The 7,500-nt window shown below is 35.9% G+C and overlaps 2 long non-coding RNA genes across 3 annotated transcripts in view; one reads left to right on the top strand and one right to left on the bottom strand.

Moving 5' to 3' along the window:
• The window catches only part of LOC137983174 (uncharacterized), a 4,360-nt gene extending 1,304 nt beyond the window's left edge, over nt 1-3,056 (bottom strand). The window contains exons 1-2 of the long non-coding RNA XR_011118917.1: nt 2,994-3,056; nt 1,064-1,214 (exon numbers count right to left, since the gene is read on the bottom strand). This is a non-coding gene — a long non-coding RNA (uncharacterized lncRNA). The remainder of the gene's footprint in view (nt 1-1,063; nt 1,215-2,993) is intronic.
• LOC137983172 (uncharacterized) overlaps nt 1-7,500 on the top strand; it is an 11,154-nt gene that overhangs the window by 816 nt on the left and 2,838 nt on the right. Inside the window, exons 3-4 of one of the 2 annotated variants that reach the window (XR_011118915.1) lie at nt 1,499-1,610; nt 1,736-1,800. This is a non-coding gene — a long non-coding RNA (uncharacterized lncRNA). The remainder of the gene's footprint in view (nt 1-1,498; nt 1,611-1,735; nt 1,801-7,500) is intronic. The other variant, XR_011118916.1, reaches the window with a different exon arrangement.

The following is a 7,500-nucleotide window of genomic DNA, read 5'->3' as shown; positions in this document are numbered from 1 at the left end:
ATTATTATCATCATCATCATTAATAATAATTTTGGTAGTAGGCCATTTGCAACAAACTGGGCACATGACTGACAGTTGATGGCCTTAAAGCTCGGACTTTAGAAATTCCAGAAATGGAAATATTAAATCATGTTTGTCTTAGCCAGAATACAAATTTTCAGAGAAATACCTCTTAACCCTTTCACTCCTGTGGGGTTCCCCATTGAGGAGTAAAATCTACTGGCGTTAGACAGAGTCAAATCTATAAGTGTCACTCTTGGGAGTGAAAGGGTTAAGATAAAGAGTGTATATGACCATTTAAATACTCAAAAATTCCATACTTTTGTGTACGAACGAAAAGCTTTTGCCGTCCAGTGTAATTTTTCAGAATTATGTGTCACAAACAGCGCTCAGATTCCTATTTTTACAATGGGTCAAATGAGTGAGAATAAATATGTGAGGGCAGAACTTTTCAGACTTTTGAAGGAATAATTTTCAAGCAGTTTGAAAAATTAGAAAAATACAAGGATTTGTGTAAAGATCATTGAAGTGTGACTGGGTGGCAAAGCATCCTTTTCTCATACAAATCCTTGTAACTTCTTTCAACTGTAACGGCACCAGTTGAAACGACATGCTTACAAAAATTAGCATGGTAGCATATTTTGAGCTGCTCTTTTTATTTCTGGAAAAAAGCAGAATCATTGTGTCTATGAAAAAAAGGTCATGTGATGACTTGTTGCAAAAGGACTATTGTAGCACATGCAGAAGAGCAAAGCAAGATGCCCACTAATGGTGTCATTTAGGAACTGTGGGAATTTAGACCACTTTCATAATTAATGGTGACCTCTTTACATTCTTTTGTGTATGTTAATTAGACCTACTGCCCTCATTTGGAGAAAAAATATTCATTTGAAATTTGCTCGTCGTAGTGAGGCTAGAAAGGCTTATTAGGGTTAACACAAAAGAATATACAATCATGTACACTGTATTATTTGGCCACCATTATGAAAGAGGTCAATGCATGTATGGATGATTTGTGATTTTAGGTTTCTTGGCTGCTCTCTTTGTGAGGCTGGCTACTCACCTTGATTTTACGTGTGGGCCTCAAGCTTGATCTGAGTGATTTATTGTGTGACTTAAGAACTAAATTCAGCACCCATGTAAAATTGTTTCATATGATGCATCCAGAATAAATTGCCATTTAATGAAATTAAGTGGTCATCCTCTGTCAAAACCTACAATAGAATAATTTATTTGATTCAGAAAAAGGCAGCTTGAATGCGCTTTCCTTGATTTTTACCAGTGGTTAACTGGAATACTGCTGCTGCATCTACAACTACTCCTAGCACTGTACTTCTAGTACTATTGCCAAGTACTGCTAATGCTACTGCTAGGAGTCTACTACTACTAACTGCTACTACTACTGCTGCTGCTGCTGCTACTACGAGGGTAATCAAGAGGATGAGTGCAATTACATGTAAATTAAAAGGAGTTGAAATAATTATTGTTTAATTTTAAGTTTGTAGAGAGTGTTGTTGCACTATACATTACATGTTGATCCTGCAAAAGCCATAAAGGACATCAGCAGCATCATTAGGTCATTAAGAAAGCCACCTTCTTATCAGAAAAAGGTGAAATAAATTTGTGTGACTCTTTCAATGGCATAATGACAGTACAACTACTGTACAGTTGTTTATTCTATGTTTTTGTATACTAAAAGTACAACATACTAACACGTGTCTTTAATCCTGTTTAGGAAAGAAACCTTAACATCAAGAGAAAGGGGACAGAAATCCCCACTGTGTTCAAAGGAAATTCATGGTGGGTATTTTAAAACATGTACCATTGCTTTTTGTATAATTTTATTTTACATTCATGACCTTTCACAAGTTATCTTTGCCCTGAAGCAACCTGATTGTTAAACTCATGATATTGTATTAAGTACATGCACCTTTAGGTAATTCTCTAGTGTTGGGTTAACCCATTCACCCCTAAACCGTCCTAAACCGGCCATTAACTTTAATATTTTACTCTGTCTAACGCCAGACAATTTTACTCATCAATGAAGAACCCCCAGGAGTCAATGGGTTAATGTACATGTAGTTGTCAGTAGTATTTATATCAAAAAACAAAAAACAGAATGCGATACAAAAAGGCACAGTCTGTCTTCGCCCACAAATAGCAAAGGCTAATCACGGTGGGCGGAGCTACACGCATTCCGTGGTTAAACCGATCAACTAATTATTTTAACAAATAAAATAAATAACAAAGGACAACAACTTAAACCATTAACAATAACCAATAATTATCAGTACAGTCAGGATACAAGCTACGGCAAAATTTTAGGTTTTGGATAGATAATGTTCGTATTCCAACTTTGGTGAGCATTTTATTCTCAAACATTCAGCATGTTCATTGATTTAGTGTCCTGGTGTTATCATCATTCTTGCCTTGGATGCAAATTAACACTCCAGAACCAAAGATCCAAAGGAAGATAACAACATTAAAGATCATGTTGCTCCATTTCAGTGTGCAATATGGTTTTAGACTGAAGAGAGACTAAGTTCATTACAGTTTTGCTTGCTGTTTAAGCAGCAGTGAAAGATATACCTGAATATTTCAGGGCTGAACAGGATTTGAACCCTGACCTGAGCGTTGCGGTTGCAGCGGTATCACAGAGGTCAGTTATAACATCGCATTCGGGCCTAATTTTTTCAGTTCAGGTCTGTCTTTTGCTGCTGAAAGGATGAAACAAAACTGTGATGATCTTTCACTCATTTGGTTCTCCACAGTTCAAGTATGTGCAATTCATATATATTACATGTACATGTCAAGGTTTTGGACTATTGGTAATATTTATTGATTTTGGATCAATATAATTATTGTCAATTAAATTAGAATGTTTTTATAGCCAAAAAACAATCAGATTCAAGATGATTGTAGAAATGAGTGCAGCAGTAAATAGACCAGCAGGTACATGTAACAATGAATATGTGTATAAATGCAATATTTACCAGTACTGATGCAGTTGCTGAAGAACGGTATCTTATCTGAGTAAAAAAATAATCACATTCTTACACCAGTGTTCAGAAGGTGCAAAATTGGTGAAGATGTTAAACTGTGTGAACCGAAACCCCCTTTAAATTAACCCATTGACTCCCAGCTAGGGGTTTCCCATTGATGAGTAAAATCGTCTGGTTTTAGACAGAGTAAAATACTAAGTCTGGTCGGTTTAGGCCGGGTGTAAAAAGGTCAACCAGCAATGTGTGGTGTATGATTATATCAATTTGATCTGTGCAATGCAGAGTACATCAGTTACACTAGCCAGCGCTCCATTAACATATTGATGAAAACCGCTGGTGCGATGCTTTACACCAACTGAGCTATGAAGCCACTAAAGGATCATAGCCTCACTTGATTTCATATCTGCAGTTCAACATATATTTCTTTATTTTTATTGAATACACAACAGAATTTTACATTACACTTGTCACGAATACCAAGAAATGAAGATACAAATAAAATGAAAAAGAAAACAAATACAACTAATTATAATTATATGACATACAAGCCAAAACAGGAATGTACATGTAATAGGCAGCTATAATACTGACATGCACAGGAACTGAGTGAACAATCAAAGAGGGCGAATAAAGTAAATTGAATCAACGGTAAATTTCTCGACCTTGTATTTAAAATTATTAAATATTATTAACAACTTGAGACAAAATAATTTGCCGGGAGCTCTCTTTTAGGTTATTTGAATAGGTGTCATATGTCATGTATAAAAAAGGTAAAGTTATAATTAAACTTTCTCACAGTTCCATGGCCAGCAAGGCTTTGCTTGAACAAGCCAAACACGATTTTTTTAGGTTCTGGATTAAAACTAGTATTGTTTGTGGCATTAAACCACCCCACCACTTGACGAGTTCAACATAATTATGATTTGTTTCATATATCATTACACGAACATTCATTGGTTCATTCATCACAGGAACACTTGAACCCACAAATGACCAACAACCAACATCAGTCGCTTCATTAAGCTCAGTTGGTTAGAGCGTTACACCTGCATCGTGAGGTCCTGAATTTTTCAGACTTCTCTAAGGAAGTGCAAAAATTGCATTCATAACTGCGAGGATCATTATACTGTAGCTCCACTTGATTTCATATCTGCAATTCAATACATGTACATGGTTCATTTCATACATGTATATCATTTCATTCATTCATATATTAATTAAAACTGTTGCCGACCTTACAAGTAACTTTTTGGTATTGAAGAAATGCAATGGATTACTAGTTTGTCTAAGTTACCAAGCTTCAACACACAATTGGACACTGTCCGCACAAAACTTTTTGTTTAATTTGAACATACTTTACATTGCATACATGTTAAGTACAACACTATAAAAATATATGTTAAATGGTTCCCATAACCTAGCTCACACGTACCATATAAATTAGTTACTAAGTTAAAGATTCTTTTTGTCACTTGAAAGTGATGTCATCACAGTCTGGGTGCCAGTGAAACGTTGGGTAACACTTGTTCTGATAATTTTTTTTCTTACATGTAAAATTAATACTTCTGTCATTATCTTTATAACCCTCTTGGATAAATCTTGATTTGCTGGGGGGATATGACAGTATTATTTCCAATTAATTTTAGGGAATTTTAAACCCATTTCGACAATATTGCTCTTAGCCAATAAATGTATTGTTAGCAGTTTCCCTACAAACTGTATGCTTTGTTGCACATAGGATACACTGTAATGCAGAATTGTAAGTTATCACTTAATATTGATATTCCATGTTTAATAATATACATGAAAAAATTACTCGATTCTGATTGTCTGAGAGCAGTGCAGTTCAAGTGTAACGCAGTGCAAAAAAAGTGTAATAACAGTGTAAATTACACATCAAAATTCTGGAGTATTTGATTGGCTAATAAACAATACGCTTTGGTCAGAACCAATGAAATGTTTTGTTTTCAAATTAAGCGTGTGCCTTGGATGGCACAGTTTTTCTCTGATTGCGTGATATGCGTGCGTTTCTTCTACTTAACCATCTCGATTTTTTTCATATTAAATTATGAAGAAGTAATCACATTGTAAAAATACCATTACAGTAGTTGTAGTCAGGCATGATAAAAAGAATTAAAAAACTTGTTGTCACTGACTAAAAAACTTATGGGAAGAAGATTATTTTTAGAAGCGTGGCATTCAATTCGTGAACCTAATTCCATTAATGAACAAGTTTACATTCCGGACATTTACAAGGCCCTTGGCAATCCCAAGTGACGGTCCTACCGTTTTTTAAGCACTCATTTTGTATTCGTAAGCCATTTTATGCTGAAGAAGGTCATAATACTTTGACTGAAACGTCCTTTTTTACATAAGTTTTTTAGTCTGTGACAACAAGTTTTTTAAATTCTAATTGTAATCACATGATTTTTCTCGTGCAATTTAGAATAAATAATCATGAGTAAATTTTTTCAAAGGCTAAAAATTACACTAGCCCTACAGGCTCGTGCAGTTTTGGTCGTCTTTGAAAAAAATTACTAGTGATTATTTATTCCAAATTGCACTGGAAATCACGACATGTGATTACCTAAACTAACTAACAAGTTTTGAAGTTGATAGAGGGCTCTTCAATTGACCAGCAATCTTGGACAAAACTTGTTGGGAAAATGTGACGCTCTACATGTAATTTGTCTGTGCGGTAAAGAGTAAATTCTTCCTACTTTCCCCCCTCCCCCCATTCCAATGTTGTTTTAAAAAGTGACCAAAGGCTTGCACAGTATTTTGCATCACATTACCAACATTGGTATGGGGAGATGGGGGGAAGGGGGGAAGGACCAAGATATTTTGTGAGTGCGTGCCAAATGATGCTTAAAGTGGTACCATGACGAAAATCGCATCTTTCCTATCTAAGCCATTTTGAAACATGAACAAGTAGTCTGCGTGAGAAGAAAAATGCTGTTTACTTTTTTCAAATATCTCTTTTCGTTCCAGAGATATTCGGGTTTTTAAAATGTGCAAATTAGCCAAGTGATCATATCATATCATATATCTTTATTTACCCTCGGATTTTTAGAGTAGCTTGGTGTAGCTAATATCTCCGAGCATTTAACCTCCCAACCATGATACCCCACAGAAGACAGACCACAACACCGGGAACTACATGCCCTACTCTTTACGACAAGTGTGCGGGTTCTTTTACGTCCCACAGGATTGTGAACATTGAAGGGTTGTGAGACGGGACCTCCGGCTTATCGTCCTTATCCGAGAAGACTAGAAAGTCTAACCATTTGCAGATGTAATTACAAAGGCAGCACTTCCTCCTCAGTTATTTAAAGACCTTGAGTGTAACAGCCCGGTGCTCAACCGACTGAGCCACCGGTGCGCGGTGATGACGTCACACACTCACCATATTTTGTTCAAATATGATAAAAAGAGATATCTCAGCCAATTTGTATCAGAAGTTTTTGTTTTTTTTCAGTAAGATTCTACTAAATGTTCTCTAAAATATGAGCTTAACAGTTCTGTTACCATGGCATCATACTGGGTTCCAGACCTCCCCCATATTAAAAGCCTTTCGGGCCACCTTTGGCGTTCCATTTTGATATTTGCTAACAGCACTTCATATGCATAATCCAGCAAGCATATAAATATGTTAGTTCGAGTTTGTGGCCATGTTTAACATTTTTCAAGCTGAAAATCACTAACATATTGAATTCAAGTGGGTGGGGACTGGAAAAGAGTGAGTTGCCAAGGGAACAGAATTTTTTATAGCCATAGGTGTGTTTTCTGTAGAACTATTAGACTACCAAGTTTTAATGGTCTGCGCTGCAAATTGGCCAAGTTAGCTGTATTTATATACTCAATATAATATTGGGTTGAGTGTATGCGGCGTCCTGAGTCATCTCATTTGCATATTTTACCCATTTTTCAAACTTAAATATCTCCAGAACTAATGAAGATATTTGCAAATGGTAAATGGCGTTTTTGTTCTTTCATGGAATTCTATGTGATACACTCAAAAAATCAAGGGGTAGAAATTTGATCATAGTACCACCTTAAGCTAGAATTTTTCCCAAGAGTTTTGTCCAAGATTGTATAATTCATGTTTTCATAAGTATAATCAAATTCAGAGAGTCTCAATGACCATGGACAGTTTGATATGTAGATCTTGTGAGAGTCTCTATAATGGTGTAGTTTAAATGTCCCTGGACTGCTGCGTGTGGGTTTTGGGGACAAAAATGTACCTTAACGTTTGTTAGCCTAATGAAGACGATTGCGTGTATGACAGTTCTGAAGGTTGTTGATGACTCCACTTATTGTAGTCGCTTGGTTATGGATTGCTTGCAAGGCTATGAGCATGATTTTCATTCAAGAGAATTCAAAGAAACTTTCTCTCCACAGATAGAGGCTGCAAATGCAATAAGTAGTATTTATCTGACTGTGCGGTGGCAAGCACTTCATTTTAACTATCAAATCCCGAAGGAACATCAAGGGGAAA

The sequence above is a fragment of the Montipora foliosa genome, chromosome 13 (assembly GCF_036669935.1).
Source record: "Montipora foliosa isolate CH-2021 chromosome 13, ASM3666993v2, whole genome shotgun sequence".
Classification (NCBI taxonomy): Eukaryota; Metazoa; Cnidaria; class Anthozoa; order Scleractinia; family Acroporidae; genus Montipora; species Montipora foliosa.
Note: the sequence above shows the minus strand (reverse complement) of the source record. Positions and strands in the feature narration are given on the sequence as shown.